At 46.7% G+C, this 21,629-nt stretch overlaps 1 protein-coding gene across 4 annotated transcripts in view; it reads left to right on the forward strand.

Moving 5' to 3' along the window:
- Positions 1-21,629, forward strand: part of LOC119455793 (beta-1,3-galactosyltransferase 1) — a 123,933-nt gene that overhangs the window by 67,683 nt on the left and 34,621 nt on the right. Inside the window, exon 2 of one of the 4 annotated variants that reach the window (XM_049669305.1) lies at positions 15,341-15,482. The exons of 2 other annotated variants lie outside the window; for them this stretch is intronic. The gene's annotated coding sequence lies outside the window, so the exon portion shown is untranslated. Of the gene's footprint in view, positions 1-12,644; positions 12,883-15,340; positions 15,483-21,629 lie in introns of those variants that run through there. One more of the 4 variants, XM_049669306.1, reaches the window with a different exon arrangement.

The raw sequence follows: 21,629 nt of genomic DNA on the forward strand, positions 1-21,629 counted from the left end.
CGCCCATTTACGAGTCAGCGTCGAGGAAATGACTTCAGTCTTCACTTGTTTTTCTTTTTCTTTCTCTTGGCTCCCAGTGCTTACTTTTCCATGTTCGCGTTCCGCAAGACTATCTCGTTACCTTGAGTGCCTCGTGCACGCAAGATGTGGGTGCGTTTCTTCGTCCGCGCTATATATGTGCGGATGTGCTTACCGATGCCGTAGTGTTTACTGTACGGCGTCGCACGCTTTCCTGTTTAGCGAAAAGTTTAAGCCAGTTCCACGCTTGTGAAATCTGATGAAACATCGGAACTCTGCAAGCGTGGGTGTTTAGCGTAGTGGGCATGACGCTCGCCTTCGGACCGTGAGTCATCATTATCATCATCAGCAGCAGCAGCCTATGTTTATGTCCACTGCAGGACGAAGGCCTCTCCCTGCGATCTCCAATTACCGCTGTCTTGCGTTAGCTTTCTAACTTGCGCCTGCAAATTTCCTAACTTCATCACCCCACCTAGTTTTCTGCCGGGTACTCACGGTCCTATACGGACCGTGAGTACCCGGGTTCAAATCCCGCCTCTCATCTCTTTCTCTCTTTCTTCCCCTCTATCTCTCTCTTTCGATCTCTCTGTCTCTTTCTCTCTATCTGTGTTTTTCTTTCTTATATTATATGTATGTACTCTTTCTTATATTTCTTATATTATTAACTATATGCGCGTGTACCGTCCGCATAAATTGCAGCGTGAACAAAGATTTAAAGTAAATCAGAGCATCGCTCAGGCATGAATACTTCAAGACCAATCGCTCTGCTAGTGGCGTCCTCAATTCGCACTTATGGAGTTCCGATTCAGAGTCTGTCTAAACAACGACACATGGCGAACCGATGGGATTTATTTATTCATGAAACAGTCGCGATTAAACGTCCCAAATCCACGCTGGGCCTGTGAGATGCGCTGTGTAGAAGATGGCTAGCGTCAATTTTTGAGCGCCTGGAATACCCTTTACTCTGCGCCCCGACCTAGGTGCACGATCGTTATGCATTCTTATTTCATTCTAATTTATCCGTCGTGGTAGGGTGTGAAACCCGGGACTTCGCGCTATATACTGTATATGTATACTTAGAAGAACGCATTGGCTATATTCAGATGCTAGTGAAAGAGAGAAAGCAAGGAGAGGAAAGGCAAAGAGGTCAACCAGACGAGCATCCGGTTTGCTACCCTACACTAGGGGTAAGGTAAAGGGGGAATAGAAAGAGGAAAAGAGGGAGAAACACTGTGTTTAACCTTATATTGTAGAGCGGCTTTTTTTCCAGCGTGGTGTGCGGGGCTGCGGAGATCAAAAGATGGGTGCGGGGGGGGGGGGGGGGGGTGTAGACGTGATGACGGACTACGATAATGCTCGCGTAGCACGTAGGTTTAGGCGCACGTTTAACACTACCGGGAGGTCAGAGCTGATCTTAGTATGGGCGTCTCGATCGTGGACCGCAGTGCAATCCCCTTAGGCAGCAATGCGCGACGCGTTCTGAAAATAGGACGCGCTGGCACAACTTTGACGCACTTCCTACAGCCGTCATATATGCAGTCACCGTACACGTTTCAGGGTGGGTGCCGTCCTCGTATAATGAGTCAGTCCAGCGCGCGTTAATTTTGCATGCTGAATTACCTGCAATTTAACTTGCACCGTACTCAGTGGCCAGGAGAAAAAAAAAATACAGGGTGTCGCGATGTAGTCATATGATCAACTTGCGTTTTGAGGTCGGTTCGTATTTATTTATTTATTTATTTATTTATTTATTTATTTATTTATTTATTTATTTATTTATTTATTTATTATTTGACCTCAAGAACCCCCGTGGCGCATTACATGGGGTGTGTGTGTGTGTGTGTAGGGGGGGGGGTGATATGTCGGTACAAACAAGTCGTGAAGAAGGGTACGTTTCGATGGCACTTCTACAATGAGAAAGAACGAAAAAAAAGAACAATAAAATGGGCTGAAAGTCGCCTTTTTCGCGGAGCCCGCATCTCACAAGCTTTTGACAGCGTGTGTGGAACCACGAGTACCGCATGCGCAGGAGCAAATACCACTCGCGCGACTGTTTGGATGTTCGTGTATACAGTTGCTATAGTTTTACTCGACCTTTGTGCTATAAATATCCAGCAGGAGGCCGGTGACACTCCAAGCTGAAAAATCCTCTCTAATGGGCGTCGTCCCTAGGTCCTGCATCCGTCTAGATAAACAGGCGAGCGCGGTCTCATTGGGCCGTCATCGGGTTGATCCGGGTATACAGCCCGCTCTCGGCTGCGGGCAGACAGATACCCCCCTCGTTTAGGGGCGGAAACGCGGGCGCCCAGACGAACACCAACTCGTTGTCGTACGTCGGGCCGTAATAACATGCTGGGCAGGAAAGGGATCGAGAGCGAAGGCGGAGGTGCCTTCGGGGCTGGCAGTCTAATGCCTGCGTGTGTGTTTGGCGCATAAGATGCTCTGGGAGCGTCGTGTGTTTCTGAGCACTCCTTCGGGCCGCGCGACGCGGAAAGCGCGGACAGTCTCGATCCTGCTATAGGATCGATGCTCGAGCGGCCTCGGCGTAAGTAGCAGCCTTTTCGAAGTGGCCCCGGGCCCCCACAACAACCCTCCACCAATCGCCCTTTGCCCGATAAATTGCCTGGTATCGGACGCGTGTACGACCAATGAAGCAAGACGTATGTAGTACGTATCCTGCGCAGATAAGCGCCCATGGACGCACGGCTGGCGATGGCGCGGCGCCTTTTTCTCCGCCTCTCCGTTGTCTGTACTCTGGCGCGCTTCTAGTGATGTTTCTTTGTTCCTGATCAGACGACTTCGCACCGCTGTCGATAGAGGCTTGCAAGTTTTACTTCCACAAACACCTCCCCAAACTCCTCTCTGTGTTTTTTTTTTTCTCACTGTTTTCTGCTAATATAACTGCGCGTAGGGGCTCCCGCCTACTTTTGCTTTCGTATACCTACAACCTTTTACGATGCTGTCGTAAAGCGGCCTACTTTGTGCAGCTTGTTTGCAATTGTCATATTGGCAGCAATGTTCTTACGACATTATCTTTGCGTCCAAATTGGGGCGGCACTTATTTCGAAACAATACAAATGCAGTCGATGACCGATTTTGCAGAACCAGATTTGTGTAGCAGCAGCCGAAGTTTTGGACTCTCGTTACGTGAATATTTCATGAATGAAGTTCTAAACATTCCTGGTTGTGGCGCAGACCATTCTTGCTGCGACAATAGAGAAAACTGCCTGTTCACAGCATTCTCGCAGAATAAAAGGTCAACTAAACGAAATGAAACTTATTTTTTTTTCACCAAATTTACGTATTTTTCTGGCTTCGACTGTAGCATGCTTTTAAGTTTTAACACCGGCCGGCCTGCGCTTTTCAAGTTGTCCGTTCTTTTATTTCTCTTCTTCATCTCTCTCCTTTTTTTTTTCTTCTTCCTTATTTTCTTTTTCGTTGCCTTGCTTTGTTTGCCTCAGCAATTCTTACGTTACAAAAGCGCGTTTCTCACTTCTGTTTACGCTGGGGTTTCTCGCTTCCTGAGTGTCATTTATTCAGCCGCGGTGGCGGTGAAGCTTCGAGTCTCTGGGTACGCAATCTCTGCCGCGTGTGCGAGCCAGCCGTATCTGGTATACAGCTGTTGCAGCATTTCCAAAGAAACCAACTACTTCCGTTCATTGCCGCTCTTCTTGCTGCTTTATTACTTGTGTTACCTTATATCGCAGCCAGGGAATCTAGGCCGGCAGCTAGGATGGAGACGCATTCACAGCGCTGTCATCATTTACTCGCTGCGCCGAGTTGCTTTAGATCATGAATTGAGTAATGTTGAAAACGTCCACGTCGTTCCTGGTTAGATCAAAGAAGTTAGATCAAAGCCTGTAATTTATTTATCTATTTTTTCGTACTTTGTTCAAGTACGTTTTAAAACAAGTGGTACCCCTGCAGATGGCAAAACAGAGTTCTGTATAAGGCGTTGGTTCGAGCTATATATATTTGGTAATCCATAACTCTCATATTTTGAGCGCAGAACTTTAAGACGGCACTGAAACACGCAAAACGATAGCACTTGCGCCGGTTGTTTTGTGCGTTTCATTGTCATAACGAAATTCTGCTCTAAAGTTCTAAGAATGTTCATTCAGTAGTTAAGGCGCATTGCGCAGGTGACTATTAATGCAGGACACTGGACTTTGTGTATACGCTGTGCACCAATATCAAAGGAAACGCTTAATCTGTGTTCCTACACAGCCTCGCAACTGCGCTCGTGTCTGATTTCTCGACCGCGTGCGTTTCGCGATAGAGGTCGCTGCACGTGAACGTGAAGCTTTGCGAAGCATATTTCGTGCGCGGCTATTCCCACAGAACTCTCAGTTATGGCTTCAGCCGAGTTCGTCGATTTCACCACTTTACCACCGCGTTCTCACCACGACGTTATCCTCTCGCTTCAAGTACGCCTTGCTGTATGGGACGCTAACAGAGAGCGGCATAGTTGGCGCGTGCATCTAATTTCAGAATGTTCCCTGGCGGATATATAGAACGTCTATAGGATATACGATATCTTCCTCTCGCGTGTAATATACCTGCATCCTACTTCCTCGCCTGTCTCACTTATGTGCAGGACGTCTTACTCGAAATCAGCGGAATAAATTAGGGAGCCCCCTTGGTAATTCTCAAGCGCATGCAAATTGCGGTACACGGACGGCTGCTATAGCTGCGCGCGCCGGCCTCCAAGGAATGCGGCACCGCGGACATCGGTTGAAAGAAGACCGCGAGAGTTCGCACTCTGCAGCTGTGGCTGTGGGTTGCGCAACAGTGGCCCGGTCACCCGGGTGAATTACGTAACTTCGCCAGAGTTAACGACAGCTAGAGTCTATTTGTAAATTGTGGGGGTGGCGTTAAACTAGCGCGGCAAATTAAGTCAGGATGTGAACTGGAACAGTGCAACTAATAAGAGAAGAGGCACTCCGAGGACGTCTCGATAGGGACTACACTTTTATTTTTTCTTCGAAGCACGCAGGACGCCCCGAAGTGATAACGGTAGTGATAACGTAGAGGAGCAAGGCCTTTCTAAAGATTCAAAACGTAGTAGATGATCAGTAAGAAATGGGCAAGACCCAGAGAAAGTGGTATATATACAGGAGTGCGGTCAATGAATAACCATAATTCAACGGGTTAAAAATACGCTACCGATCTTTTTCTGTTGTCACTGGCGACTGTCGTGTCGGTGCTTTAGTATAAGCGTTGGTGCTTTAGGTTAGACTGGTCGCGTTACCGCGACGCCCTCTACCGTGTCTCTGCTCCGTAGGGTCAAGTGTCAAACCGCTCTTGCCTGTTGCGCCTCCATGTTGCAAAGACGTGGCAATATAATATAAACGCATGGCCATGTTTTCACCTAACACAGTTACGGGGCTCAAGAAACGTTCAGTCTTGGCTCAAAAGTTGCCACTCCACAGTGGGCGCGAACTCTCGGCTTGTTTGACTGGGGCTGCCAGAAAAAAACTTCGTGACGCTCCAAAGTTGAAGATGATCAGGAAGAGTGTCTTCCTTGCTTTTCGGAGCTTTTGCGTGTCTATAGTATCCCGAGCAGGCCACGCAACTGAACTCGGTGTAAATTATCGTCGCAAATTAGTAGTCTGACTTTTCAAATCAAGAGTGTACGTTCGGTACCTACACGCATTGTTTTTCACAACCTGTTTTGTTCTTGCAGTGCGCGCTTTGGTGCCGCGCTTACATTTTGTGCGCAGGGGAACATTAAAGAAAAAAAAAGAAAAACGAAACTATGGGCGGAAATTCCAGGCACGCACTGCTACCTTGCCCAACTCAGTAGACAGCTTGCTCTCAGACTTTTCTTGTGGCATTGGTTATGCGCCGCCGTGCTCAAGTGTAACTCGTGCTTCTGCACGTCATGTACATATTTATATTTGCATGAGCGTGCTTGCGATACAAGGATATATAGAGCAGTGCAGCAGTGTTTACGAGCGTCCATTTTGTGCAAGTAGGCTTGCCCGAGACATTGCGCATGTTCTGCATTGGACTCCGAGTTAATTAATGTTGATGCTCGGTGTCAGCTCGTTGCATTACGTCAGAGTTATACCTCATTATCCTACGCTTTCTTCTCTCTGTGCCCCTTTTCATTTGCGCCGATGCGGAGTTGGAGGCCATGGGCACTCTCATCCGGCCAGTCTCTCTACCTTTCCTCTCGTAAGAATTCATTCTCTCCGTGTTTCTCAGACAGAACACACGACCGGCTTTTATTGATTATGCGTTTCCAGTGACGGGATAATAAAGGCCCTGGCATGAGAGTTCCCTCTGCGCTTGGTAACAAATACCTCGCCTAGCCCGGCTTTCTCGAGAGTGAACTGAAGTATAAGGGCCCTAAGCTCGGCTGAGCAGCCGGCCTGTATAAGATCGCGCGAAGTGGGCGAGCATTGGGATTCCGGTGCCGCTTTGTTATCCCTACGGGGCACTGGGGCTGCATGGCCCGTATAGCCGTGTCGGCCGGTGTTAGTATAGCGAGCGTGTAGGTTTTCGATCCGAGGATTGTGTTTTCGCTGATCGGGCCGTGCCTCCAGCTTGTCCGAATTCTCGCTCCGCTGGGTGGCATCGAGCCGCCAATGGGTGCAAAAAGCCGGCGGCCGACAAGGTTCCGGCGAGCTGTGTGTTCTTTGCGTTTCCTGCGTTCTTTCGTGTTCCTTGCGTCTACGTGGTCGGGTTTTTCTTTATTTTTTTTTCTTTTATTTTTTTTCGTTATTGCCCCCGTTCTCCTTTGTCCAGGGAACGATACGCCATGTCCGGCTCTGCGTAACTGTATCAGGCGAGCGTAATGAGAAATGGAAGTGACTAGGCTCACCCTGTCCTCCGCTCCACTGAAGTCGGGAATATCAGCGCATTTGTCATCTAGTAACGTATCTTTGAAGAAGATCTGTGCACAGCTATTGGCATCGATTCTGAGGTGTTCACCTTGCTAAGAAATGCCTTGGCTTTCTTTTTTTTGACATAAAATTTGCTAGCTCATTCCAGTTATATCATAAGTCGCTGTGCAGCGGCGTGAAGGTCGAAGTGTACGCAGTGGTTTCGGGCATTACGTCATGTGCGCATGTTCGTCGACAAGAAAATGCGGAGACCTTTGAGTGGCGCTGGAACCTCTGGGCTGACCTCTCACTGATCCCTGTTCTTTTGTGCGTTTTCTCTCGTATATCGGCGAGAGGGAGAGGGAAGAAAGGAAAGGTAAGGAGGTTAACTAGGCTTTGTCTCCAGAAGCTTATCGGCAAAGCAACGCCGGCAGAGCAACTTTCGTGATGGCTGTGTGCAGCTGCGTTTCCGTTGATTTAATGTTACAAAACATGATCCATCATTTCAGTGCTGCAGCCCATTCTTTCTCTCTCCTTCTTTTTCTTCTTCTTAATGTGTTCTCATGCATACGGAACTGTGGTAAGGAACGGCTGTACCGTAATTTGTCATCGTGTCCCCTGGCATTGTTACGTTTACTCGGTATCTGCAGCGAACGACCGTTGCAGTTCTTCATACAAAGGCAGGCGCTTAGAAATCGTGTGTCCCCCGGCCGTTGTACAGGCTTGCGGAAAAGCTTGCGTGCGATGGCAAAAGGTTGCTTGCTGCAGGCGCACCTAGCCTTGTAAACGTTGCCGGCAGTTGCTCGCCTGAACGCCATCTGTCAACCGCCATATGGTCTGAAACACTTCGCAGTTTAACTGAACTAACAACACCAGCTTCCAAAAACAAGTTGACTCGGAACCCAATACGTTGCGCGTTTTCCGAACCACGACGATGCATACGGTTCACCATTCACTTCTCAACTCTGTATCTCGGAGCAACGTTAGGAGAAGCCGGAGCACCTCCCTTTTAAATATCTAATGTCCTCGCGGGAACAAAATTTCGCTTGCCATTGAGTGTGGTGTCGTCTTGCGCTTGAGTCCATCTATTAATTTCTTGCGTTCAGCTTCAAATTCAGTGGGCTTTATTGTATAATGTTCAATGTCACCAAGAGCTTGAAATGCACACAAGACGAGGATGGGCCAAGTCCTGTCTTGCACCGCCAAGCTGGGGCTTGCGTTGAACCTGCGCGGATGCGATAAAGGAAAGCCGCATCAGTTCTGTTAAGTCCTCTAATCTCACAAGGCTGATGCATGGGAAATGCGAGTTCTCTGTATCTTGCGACTTGTCCCTCAATAGGCAATTGTTGGCCCTCGTGACCCTTTAGGAACGCACTTCTCCGCGTGTATGGTTCTCAAGTGAATTTTGTGCCCGAAACAGTCCTAACGCTACGTTATGCCTTAATTGCTGCACTTTTCTCCTCCTCTCCTATTTGAACGGTTTTCTTTTTCCTCCCTTCTCGCGTGTTTTCCATTTCAGTTGAATTTGAGCAGTGCTGCCCTTCTGAATAGTGTCGAACGTTTCTGAAAGGAGGCGCTCGGGTGGAGCAATTGGAAGGCTTCATCCGCTTACAGCCTACAACAGCCTCCTCCTCCTCTACATGTCATTACGCCTTAAGAAGGAATATAGGATAAAAGCTGACTCAGCAGCTTGATTGATCAGATACCCCCCCCCCCCCCTAACACAGTGAGGAAACGCCATCTACGAACAAACAAGCGAACACAAAGTGGTGATTTCGGGAACATTCGTAATATTAGCATTTTGTATTATTTATGTGAGTTACTCTTGCAGAACAGCCTAAATTTAGAGGGTGCATTCTCCAATATCCAGAGATATTGAAAAGGGTCGAAAAACAAGGGAGTAATAAAGCGAAGTTTTCTTTGCCTAGCAAACCACTGTATGTATGTACATCTACGATTACATGCGCACCTGCGACCAATATATGTAAACGCTGCACATTGACTTCTGAAGTAGTGCCACTGCGCGCACATCCGTTGTGCTTAAAAAGAGTGAACGACTTAAAGACACGTAATGTCGTCTTGGTAGTAGATCTAATGCGCCACAGATTGCTTAATGGAGTAGCGCGTGGTATCGAGTGGTTTTTTTTTTAAGTTCTTACATTTGGCCTAACCTCATTATTGGATATATATATATATATATATATATATATATAACTTAAAGTTATCGCTCAGCGCGCAACGCTCCTGTATGATTTGGGACTTACTAGATGGTTACCGTTGATAATCTATACCTGTTGTGGATGCCCTCAGATTGTATGCGCGACACCAACTGTGTAGCGCTTTCTGGAAGGCACGCGGGCGGCAGCGATTACGCTAGAACCTTCGGCGAGCCATGTATGAAAGCCGACGCGCTTGACCCGCAGAACAGATTCCGCCGATCTCCGACTGTGCTCGCCGCTATGATATACAGGATGTCCCAGCTATCCCGAAGCATGATTTCAAAAAAGAGGAATGGCGTTACGCGACGCAAACCTAGTGCGTATTGTTTACAGTACAGTGGAGTAGCCGCCAGTAATTTTTTTGTTACTGAGATTTAATTAGGCAATTGTAAGTAATTATCTAACTAGAGAAGGATTTTTCTAATTATCAAAGTGTCAGTGAGAAAGTTCTAGAGGAACATGAAAAACTCCCGATACAGCTTTCTGTTGCTCAATACGCGCTACATAAATGTGTTTTTCCGAGCGTGAAAGAAGCCCGCGAATACACGCAAAGTGCCTCAAGTGGCCAGTCGCGCGGCAATTCTGCGTGTATTCACGGGCTTCTTTCGCACTACAAAAAAAAAAAAAAAAACACACATTCATGTAGCACGTACTGAGCAACAGAAAGCTGTATCGGCAGTTTTCGGCAGTTTATATATATATATATATATATATATATATATATATATATATATATATACAGGGTGTTTCAGCGAACACTTTCCAAATTTATTTAAGGTTGCCTGTGGCAGATAGCCCAATTCTAGTTAATGAGCTGGTCTACTCGAAGAGGCGGACATTACTTGCACAAAAAATTGAAATGCATAATCGAATAATTAACAAGATTTTACTAATTAAGTTTTTCACTAATTACCTGGTGGTCCATATTGCAATTTACAATTTGTAGCCGTGGAGTTCGCAAGACGGATCCACTTAGAATTAATTCTCAGGATGACACCAGTTTCGAGATATTAATTCCCGAATTTTGCGGAGAAATGCATTGGCGTTCCACTTAATGTTGTGCTTCAATGCAAAAAGCGACGTTTTGTTAAGAACCTAACTGGAAAGCCAATGCATTTCTCCGCACAGTTCGGGAATTAATATCTCGAAACAGGGTATATATATATATATATATTACTGTCATTTCCGTGAGTGGTAACGCTGGCGAACACTCACAGGGTTAGTTCAAGTAGACAATCATAAATACCCCAGAAATTGTATCGGAAAACGACGCCGCGGTAGCTCATTAGGCAAGAGCATCGCACGCGTAATGCGATGACGCGAGTTCGTATCCTACCAGCGGCCATTTTTTATTGCGATAGCAATTATATGGACACTTCAACCGGATTTCTGCCGTCGGCGTCGCCGTCGCCGTGAGGTTCCGTATAGATAAAATCTTCGCCGCGCGTCGTATGCCCCAGCGGAAGCGTGCGGGGACGCCCGCTATCACAGAGAGCGAACGCACTCAATCTCCCACGCGCAAGCAAGGAAGCGGAAAGCCAGCGCCGGAGGGAGCAGGGGGGCACTTCTCTGCCAACAACCGCGCTCGTCGCTCGTCCACACAGTCTCTTATCTCTCCCACGCGCAAGCAAGGAAGCAGGAAGCCAGCGCCGGAGGGAGTGGGGGGGGGGGGGGGGGGCGCACTTCTACTCTGCCAACAACCGCGCTCGTCGCTCGACCGCACCGTCTCTTATCTCCACACGGCTCTGATCTTTATGCACTGTGCATTCGCCGCTCAGTTTCTGTTGAAGCGATAGACCGCACGTATTTTCGCCCGCTGCAGCGTATGGGCTTGCGGCCAGCGTTTTGACAGTCGTCTGCAGTAATTCAGTGTGATCTATTCATGTTTGTTTGTGCGCGCTCACACCACGCTTGTTCATTCAGTTAGTAATAGTCGGGCCACATTTTCCAACGCACGCTACACATGTAATGCTGCCCAGATCGGCAGTGCAGCGCTACAGGTGTGTCCCTTCGCACGCGCTGCCCACGGGAAGCGCTTCTCATCAACACCACCGTTTCACACGCGCCTTCTCGTGGTCATCGAGTCTCTCTTCATGTCGGTCTACTTACGCCGCAGCACACCTGCTTACTTAATCAGCTTATGTTTACTACAATTCATATTGCTACCAAAGCCGCTCACCTTACATCGTATGACATTGCTGTGTTGCTATCGCATTCATTGCTTCGCCCTTAGGGCGAAACTGTGACATTTTGTTTTTTCATACACTTTCATTTTCATTTATTTATCATATCTTCAGTTCAATTAAGAACTGCAAATAATTTCCCCTATGCTTTCCTTCGTTTCATTGTTGTTGGCTTTTTATGTTATATATATATATATATATATATATATATATATATATATATATATATATATATATATATAGTGCAACTGACTTTGCTCCTCGAAGAGGCAGAACGTGTGTCGAGTGAGCTCCTGAACAACGTTTTGCAATGGGGTGAACCGCGGTTTAAATACTGTATCCGCGACTTGAAAGAGGTGCGAATTAATGCTAATGCGTTTCTCTCGCAGTTACCGCTAAATCGCTAATCGTCTTTCTCTCTCTCTATCTCTCTCTCTCTCTCTGCAAGTCAAATTTACATACCATTCTACCCCCAACAAGGAGCAAACGTCGCGAACGTGTCGCTGTGTGGATCCACCTGAACTGCTGGTTGAATTTCTGCATAGCTTGTGAACGGTGTAGTTCGTAAGTGTAAACACTGTGTATGAATTTAACGTTGTGGTCTGTGCAGTACATGAATCTTTCACGAGATTGCACGCGCCTAAACCAGTTGTTTTAAAATGAACATAGAAGAAGAAATAAACTTTATTTAAAGAGCCGGCACTTTGCTGTTAGTGGCCTCAGGTGTCCGCTCCAAGTCCTTGGACTCGGGCAGCATCTCCGGCTTGCCGGACGGCCCAGAGCTGGTCTTCTAGCTCCGAACTTTTCAGGGCCGCCTCTCAGCGGCGGCGACGCCGACGGAGAAGGTCCCCGGCGGCCCCGGCGGCCCCGGCAGCCGGGGCTACGGCGGAAGATCAGCTCGTGAACTGGAATTGTGCTATCTGCCGCAGGCAACCTTGCAGAATTTTTGAAAGTGCTCGCTGAAACACCCTGTATATCCCAGAAATGCGCGTTGGATTTGCGTATATATATATATATATATATATATATATATATATATATATATATATATATATATATATATCCCAGAAATGCGCGTTGGATTTGCGTATATATATATATATATATATATATATATATATATATATATATATATATATATATATATTATTTTTCAATAATTTTCCAGTTTTGAAACTATATCCTCCGCTGAGGGTTCACTGATGCGGCGTTCCGCTCCTTATCGCAACATCGGCAAGAAGCGGAAGTTCTTGCCAGCAGTGGCAACGCGACGGGCACAACTTGACGTTTTATCTTGGCGCTGAGCCGTGCTCCCTCAAGGGCTGCAGAAGTTAGCGCCAACCTTTCCCTTTCCACACGAACCTTAATATCTTTTTCGCGTTTGCAGTCGGAGCTGCCGGCACCTGCCCGGCTTACATTTTTACGCACTCTGAAGAGCAATGCATGGACGTCGTCGTGCTGCTGAACCCTCTGCGCAAAAGTCAAATCACACTTCTGCGCATATTCAGCGGCGCCAGCATCGACCGTCGAATGCTTTAAAACAAAGGGACCTGCTCGGACGCCAAACGAGATCTTTGCTAGCACTGGTGGCGTGACCGACGCATCCTGACGGTTTTTCTTTTACGTTTGCAGGTTGGTTGAGATTTTTTTGTTCTGTCCGTAAAGTTCTGCCTACTCGATCTTTCCTGCCACTGCTGCCGTGACTCTGATGTAGCGTATGCGAAGTATCTGCTTTCTTAAATTATGGGGTTTTACGTGCCAAAACCACGATCTGATTATGACGCATGCCGTAGTGGGGGACTCCGGAAATTTGGATCACCTGGGGTTCTTTAACGTGCACCTAACTAAGTACACGGGTGTTTTCGCATTTCGCCCCCATCAAAATGCGGCCTCCGTGGCCGGGATTCGATCCCGCGACCTCGTGCTCAGTAGCCCAACAAATTATGGGGTTTAACGTACCAAAACCACCGTCTGATTATGAGGCACGCCGTAGTGGGGGACTCCGGATTAATTTGGACCACCTGGGCTTTTTTAACGTGCACCTAAACGTAAGTACACGGGTGCTTTCTGCATTTCGCCCCCATCGAAATGCGGCCGCCGTGGCCGGGATTCGATCCCTCGACCTCGTGCTCAGCAGCCCAACACCATAACCACTGAGCAATCACGGCGGGTATATCTGCTTTCTTTATGAGTTTTGTGGGCACCGAGGCGCTCATAATGCAGAAGGCAACGAATGGCTTACAGGAAGCTAGAGCTAACGCCTTGAAATTAAGGCTTCACTAGGACCGCTGAGCGGTCGGTACCTGCATGCGATTCGAACCGAATTCCGTGAAGAGACCCGCAGCATGAGGTACATTTAATGGCATCTTGGGAGGAATGAGCCATGATCACGATTCCTATCAAAGCTGTAAATGCGAGTCTGAATGAGAACAGCGCGTTTCGTGCCCATCGAGCTTGACAGAAGCAGAAAACGTCTCGCCGATACCGAGTCTTGCCAACTGATCTCGGAGCAGTACATGTGTACAATTGAAATCAAGGGAATTGAAAGAAAAAAACTTAATGTAAATGTCGGAAGCGGTTGTATGTGAGTTCGAAGTAATCTCTGGTGTACCTGTGACGCTTGTTTTGACGTCATCACGTTCCGTAGAAATGGAAGCCCGATAACATTGTCGTGCAGTTTGCCAGGCGTTCTAGGAGTGATGCGCTGTTTGATCAGTCAAGGGAGCTACGACTGCCCAACGAAGATTTTGAAAACGGTTCGGCCTCGCCCGTTTTTGTTAACGACCACTTGTGGCCCCATTCTCAGGCGCCTTCAATAGGCACGGCTTGTTTCTGGAAAAAAGATATAGCGGCTAGAAGCCGGCGTGAACAGACGAACACTAAACTCTCCGTTGCAGCGCTGTTAAGTTTATTAGTTCGTTTTGTAATTTTTTTTATTTCTTAATATTTATTTCTGTACAACAGAGAAAGGGGCTAGCCGAGGTACTTTCTTTACCTCAATCACTCCGCAGCAAATCATGTATAGCAGAACAGAACAAAAACGGGAAGATCGATGCTAGAAAATTGGACGACCCTGAGGTATATAACCATATGCTGTCATCACTGCCTCTACTATTAAAGTATCATGCAACTTGCAAAATATACAAAGACAGTATGACATTTGCGTATCTGAATCTTCTTTTTATTTGATTGGTGAGATGCAGGTGCTTACTTATATATTCCATGGTGTGATTGAATGACATGTGTGTGCAGGCTCCCCAGTATTCTACTCTACCAGGCTTACACGAACTCAGTCTCACGGGTCCGCCTAAGTCTTACTGTTCTGACTCCTGAGGAGTTTGCTGACCTTTGCATATATTACATGACATTAAAGTTGTGACCTGTACGGTGCATAAGCAAACGTTGCACAGAAGCTCGTGTTGCATAGGATGAAAATATAGACAATTGTACACATTGCGGTTAGTTTTTTTTTTTTTTTTTAGAATTTAAATGACCGCTGCATGCAAGCTTCGCCTCATGTCCATTCCAACAACTGCATTGGGTCTGCATCACATTTCTTGCCAATACTAATTGCTATAGTCGCCATTACTACTGGGTGGCCACATTTTGTACATTTCAGCATAAAGTTGAATAAATTACTCTGGTGCAATACTCGTATATCAAAAAATGCTTACATCACTGCAGGTACAACAAATAAAGCATGATACAAGCTCATGTGCACAATAAGATGCATACGAATGCTAAATACATGTACAGACACTGGCGCCGTCCGCAGCCGGCCATTTAACCACTCTAGACAAGTGTGTTCAGTCCGCACTTGTATTTGGGCGCACTTTTATTGTATATACCTTAAAGCTTTGATATGCTCTCTTGAAAATTTGCACAATGTTTGGATTCTGGAACTTCCAAAGGTGAATAGTTTTATTCCATTGTTGTTCATGGTGAAAGCTCATAAAAAAAAATAAAAGCTTGCAGATATTGTCAATACTGAGCACCTGCCCTCAGAACAATATGTAGTATGCTATTGACATTCAAACAGCTTTTCAAGATCAAGCCAATTTGTTATTGAAAAACTTTATTTCATGAATAGGAAATACAAGGGAGCGGGAAAGGTGGGTCCCTAGTCCAGGACTCCAGTGGCCGTTGCCGTATGCGCAGCCTGGTCTAAGAGACCCTTCTTAAACTCCAAGTCAGCTCGACCGAGGACGGCCTCCCAAGGTTCCCTGAGTGAGGTCAGTATCACGGGCCAGTTTATGTTCGGTGGCCCATATATACATCCCCACATAATGTGGGGAAGAGACGGCTGCCCCTCCCCTCCCCCCCCCCCTCCCCTCCGAACGAGGGACACTGACCGGCATATACGGTTGGCCACATTACGTGTCACAGTTTAAAGTGCAGAAAGGAGTCAATCTGGATTTTTCTATATTTCCGAGCGTCTCCTACTGCGAGCTAAAGAAATCTGATTTTGTTCGCAGAAATAGTCCACTGACAAGCGCCGTCGTAGTTCGCCAGAATGGAGGCCAGGGCATTTTCAACACTTATCGTCCGTAGCTAATCACAATTTTACAAATTATTTTCATGGTAAGTTCTATGAAAAATTGTACGTATTTGCACTTAGCGAATTTGACACTTTACTTTTACTTGGAAACGTAAAAAGAGATGTCCCGTACGTTAAACCAACTTAAAATCGCTCTTCTTTCTTACATGCGCACTATTTTTTTTTATATTGATAAGAAACGCAAATTAAATGTTTCTTTAACCGTAGGCTCACTGCTGACACGGCGTTCGCAAAGCCGTACCGGCTAGGCTCCTCCAAAGCGCTCCGTGGAGCAGTGTGGTAAGGACGGGTAGCCTCGGGCGTAACCGCGTGTACTCTTCTGTATCCGTCTATAACCTCAGTCCACGCAGATGTGACGGCGCCTTGCAGCACGTGCCGACAGTTAGCCACTCACGTCAGCGGACACACAGCGCGCCACATCAGTTTAATGGCCGCTTGGCCCGCAGCTGGGGCTCTAAGTCCGCTTTTCCAACATACCGTTCGATCGCTGGCCGCCGGCCAGCATCTCGCCTTTATAAATGCACGCACCTTCATTTTGTTCTTCCTTCCGCTGTATGGGGCCGCCTTTATCGATCGCCCGCGGCCGATGGGACCGGGCACGCTCCCTGATGTCCGCGCGTCTATGCCTCTCCCCCCCCCCCCCCCCCCCACCTCACCTCTCTTTGTTTCACGAGATTGTTTGATCGCGTGACTACTGGGCGCACTTGCCCTTTGGATTCATGCGTCTATCCGGTGAGAGAAAAAGTGACGACGAACACGGGATGAAACAAAAAAAAAAATTTAGAAAAAACATAGAGAGGATATCGACTGTTACACAACGCGGCCTGACTACTAACTACCCCGCGCTCTGTACGTTGTGGTAGTATACGTTTCCGAGCATGCGCTTCCGGAACGGAAACGTAAACTGAAACGTAACGCGCGCGCTCGCTCACTGCAACTCCAACGCAGCACGCTATTCGACGATTCCGCCTCAAGCTTCCCGTCACCCTCGTTCTCTTCGACCGTTTCCTCCAGCGCCTCAATCTTACCCCAGCGGCCCCCTTCCACTTTTGTTTGATTTGCCTTCTTTTCTATCTTTATCTTCGACGGTTCGTTCCTTTGCAGCATGGCGTCGTTTGAACATTGTACTCCGTAGGTAAAAGATATATAACTGATGGGAACACAATTGTGTCCCACCTCTCCTATTTTTTTATTTTTTTTTTATTCCCTACTGGTTAGCAGCCTACCGTTTCACATTAGCCGATGGTTATGTAGGCAAGAACTGCCGCCAGTCCATTGTTGTGGGTCTGACGAGAACATTGTAGCTTTTATTTCCGGCTAGTCGTCCACACTTCATTTTCTTTCTTTCTTTTTTTTATCTCTCTCGCTCTTCCTTGCGCCTGGGTGTGCGTTTCCCGTTCGTGACAACCTTGGGGGAAGCCGCCTGTCCCGTTCGTTTCGCGCTTTCTCTAGCGTTTTCCTTCCTCAATTTTCTTTTATTTTTTCATATGTTGCCGGTTATTCGCGACCTTTCGTTTCGTCCCGGTCACGCGAGTGTTTGTTAATCGCGTGCGCCTCTCCTCTCCTGCTCAGCTGTTCGCGTGCGCCTGCATGGGTGGGTGTTTCCTCGGAAAAGAACCGTGCGCCGCGCGTATCAACTCGGCGCTGTTCCATCACGACCGGCATGCGTAGTATGCAAACACGTATCTTTTATTTCTTTTCTTGCTCTTTCTGCTCGCACGATGTACGTGACCCTTTCTTGCTTTCTATTTTATTTTCTATTTCTTGTTGTAGTTGTAGTTAAGCAAGCGCGTGCTATACGTATTTACCTTCTTGGAATCCCTGTTTATTTCAACAGTTCAATGCAGCATTCATCGAGCTTTCCTTTGAAGACGGAGCTTAACTTGGCGAATTGGCTCGGGGATGCTTATGAATTGAGTGCGCGCAGATCTAGTTTGTTAGCAGACGATGGCAGGCGTGCAAGCTCGCGAGCTCGAAATTTTGGCGCGCTAAGTAGGAGCCCCGGCTGCCAATGCATGCTTAAATGTGTCTGCATAGAACAGTAAAATAAAACTAAGAGAGAGAGAGAGAGAAGAAGAAGAAGAAGAAGAAAAGGGAAAAGGCAGGGAGGTTAACCAGGCGAGAAGGTTCGGTTTGCTACCCTACGCTGAGGAAAGATGGCAGGGGAGGTAAACTGACAGGATATTAAGGGGTATTGAAGCCTTAAATGACTTCTGCGAAGTTTTGCTATCTCTCTGTCTCTTCTACTTGTTTCCGCTGTTGTTGTTTGTCGTCGTCGTCGTCGTAGTGGTCGTGCTTGCATGTCCAGGAATTAGGTACGTCGACCACTAGCATCGTCTGTCGGCGGCGATTGCTAAGAGGCCGCGTCACTGAATGGGCAACATCCTTTAGAAATTGACAGCGAGGCGTCGCTTCGTGATGCACTGAAATCGCCTCACTGACATAGCTCATGGGAACTTCTCCCACTTTTTGCCAAGGCTGACTTATTGCAGAAACTTTCGATGGTTCGACTGGCCATTTTTGTGTGACCATTGGAACTCTGTGTGTGGAGATGTGGGTTAAATAACGGAGAAATGCGGAGATGTGGGTTTATAACGGAGAAATGCGCCTTTTCCGCTCATCTCATTTTTGTGACGGAACCACTGGGACTCGCTCTTGGTATGAGTGAAGTTTGGTTTCAGTCCGCAAGGGCGCCGATGTTCGAAGGAAGCTTTACGCTTTTGTAAGCACATGCCACATCGAAGTATCATTACGGGAGTCATGTGACTTTTGTGCGAACGTTTGCGCGCCCGAGAACACATGCAAAATGTAGAGCTGTTATGTTATACTTATTATAGAAGGCAGGAAAGAGCAGGCACGTGATATATGCTAAACACTGTGGTAAAAGCAACTATTTTTAAAAGAGCTTAGTTTTATGCGAAACTTCGCATCCATTTCGAGTTTGAACGAATAAGGCAGCCTCGAAAAGTCGATGCAGATGTGGCCTGAAATTAACCATAACAACGTAGACTACAGGATATTTTTTAGCTAAACGAGAAGAGAGCAGATTGTCCGAATCAAACTGGGAAGGCGCGCAATGATGTTTTTCGATCTTCTCAGTACTCAAAAGCTATAGCGAAGATAATCGTAAGTTGGCTTGCTTAAAAAATGAATAAAGCCCTGTAATCGCAAATCAAAAGAACAAAGAAACCAATAACCTTTCTTTTTTATTTTTGTTTTTGTAAATCAACAACAAAGAAATCTCCAGAAACGGTGCGTTTCCGATGAAATGCAACTCGCCGCTAGAGAGAAATAACGGGAACTCTATGCTATAAAACATCAAATACTTCACATTAATAATAGATACTCGCATCATTTCTCTATGAAAAATTTTAACATAACAAGTGAATTTAGAAGCTAAAGAGGAAGCTCTTACAAAAAGACAAGCTTGCCACCGAAGCGCAAAGCACTTAGGCAGTGCACTGGAAGCAGCACATAGGGGCGACTCGCGAACTACCAACGTGAATTGAGTTTCTTAAGAAACAGTGAAAGCAGGTGGAGGGGTCTTGCTTGCTGTAGGTGGACCCAGCCTTGTATAATTAAATGAATAAGGCAGTCTCCACACAGGATACATTGAAGAGATACAATGACTGCTAAAAGGCGAGCGAAATTTTCGAGGGATGTGTGCTAACGGAACAGGCTATTTAATTTTCAATAGCATATTATTTTTTAATAATTTAATATTTAACTTGAGAATGTCCTTGAAGCCTTATGTCCACGATCCTGTACAGCATGCTCATTCTACTTTCGGAAACGGAATTAAACATCAGATTCTCCGAAAAAAAAAAAAAAAGCTCGCCCTCCCGTAATCGAGAGTAGATGTAAGCATGAAATAGCTACCGGCAAAGCATATTGGTGCCGCGACGCATGCTTGAAAGCTTACTGGGCCGAGACTGAACCTGTTTTGAACTGAACCTCGTCACAAGTCTCGGCCAAGCAACCATACGCGCCGCGCCGGACTGCTGCCGGCCTGGTCACGCAGCGTGGCGCCCTCTCTCGAACGAGGCGGCGCAGAATCCGCGCCGCAGATCTCACGGACCGCTGGCGTTGAAAAGAGCACAAGCAACTCTGTCTCAGCGTCAAACGATGACAATGAAGTGTATAATGCACTTTATCTGCCTTTTGAACGTCGCTATTGGAAATGACAAATAAACCTTCAGCCTACTAGAAGTTACAGCTTGAGTGATATTGGGAACAAACGTTAGGAAGAACTCGGAAGCAGTATTTTTTTTTTTTTTTTTGTAACTACTTTGAGCAATAGCTAGCGTATGTAATGCGGTCCTGTACAAGGGGTTGGGGGCCGAGAGCGCATTTTCTTAACTTTTGACTGTTTGCCCGGGTGATCTCGTTTTGTTCTCGCAACGCTGCCCGGATGTTCTCGTTTGAGTGCCCGAATAACGGCTCTTGCTTTTGACTGAAGGTCACTTGAAAGGTCGCCGACAACGGGAGCTAAAAGCATTTCATGCTTAAGAAAAATAGCGAACACTGTCTTTTTAGTTGAGCGGGACGCATGCAAAGCTGCAGTGTTCGTCGAAGATGGTTAACAGAAGCGCGCTGATTACTTTAGAACATTCGCGTCCATAGGGGGAGAGCCAATGTTATATCAACACTTCTTTAGGTTTTTTCCTGAAGTATGTATTTTAATTCTTCCAGGATTTGGAATAATTTCTCAAATATTTGTTTTGAGGATTGTTATGATATTGGGGGTATGAACCCGCTAGCTTAATTTTAGCTTGCTTTATTAAATCTAAATCTTAATAGAGCATCTGGTTGTGCAGGAAACGCCGTTCTCGCTGCGATTTCTTCGTGGCACCGCATACTGAAGGCACACCTGCCAAGATTTTACCATTTTATCGTAGAATGGCCAATTTTCAGTGCTTGCTTACGATTATGGCATTGACAAGAGTAATATTACGATTTTTCATTTGCCCCCTGTTCGGGGCAGAACTTGTTCCGAAAGAATGCAAATGCAGTCGCCTGGCCGGTCCTGTCTAGCCTGATTTTCCGGACTTGTCTATTATACAGGCCTACTCATGCAGCAGTTACGCCATTATATAACGGCAGCCGAAATTCCGCCACTGTTGCATGAATATTACGTGAACATTACTAGAATACGCTTCGTAAACATTTGTGGTAGAGATCGTTCTCACAGCATGCTGAGACTACAGGGCAGGGTGCCTGTTGTCAGTGCAGAGTGTTCTACAGAAGAACGCCTGCGAATCTTCAATAATTGAACAGTCAACGTCTTCAGCAATGAAACATTTTTTTATTATTATTTCGCACCAAACTTCATGTGCGTGTGCGCGCGCGCGTGTGTGTGTGTTACGATTGTTCAAGGTATTTATTTCAAATTCTAAGGCTGGCAAGTATGTGAAGGCGAACGTCTATCGGCGCGCTTGTGTACTCTGGATCACACCGATGCGCTGCACTGAACTGGTGCAGCCTAGGGCCACTGTCCGAGGATGTTGTTGAAGCAGTGGACATGTCATTATCTCCTTCCTCATCTCACATACACACACACACTCTCTCTCTCTCTCGTCTACATTTAACGGCAGCGGTTTATGCCCGTGTCGTTCGGGCCTCGTGAGATCCGCATTACTGGTCCGCTACCGAGGCACGCTTTATTCTTTCGCTTATTCCTGCCTTTTCTATTCGTTACTAGTAGTTAGGAGGAGGAGCAGTCGTACGGCCGTTCTGACTCCGTCGTCAGGCTATTGTACAAGGATTTCTTTTGCGGACCTATTTCGCGCGAGGCTTCGTATTCTGTTTCATTTTCGGCTGG

Source organism: Dermacentor silvarum, chromosome 6 (genome assembly GCF_013339745.2).
Source record: "Dermacentor silvarum isolate Dsil-2018 chromosome 6, BIME_Dsil_1.4, whole genome shotgun sequence".
NCBI lineage: Eukaryota > Metazoa > Arthropoda > Arachnida > Ixodida > Ixodidae > Dermacentor > Dermacentor silvarum.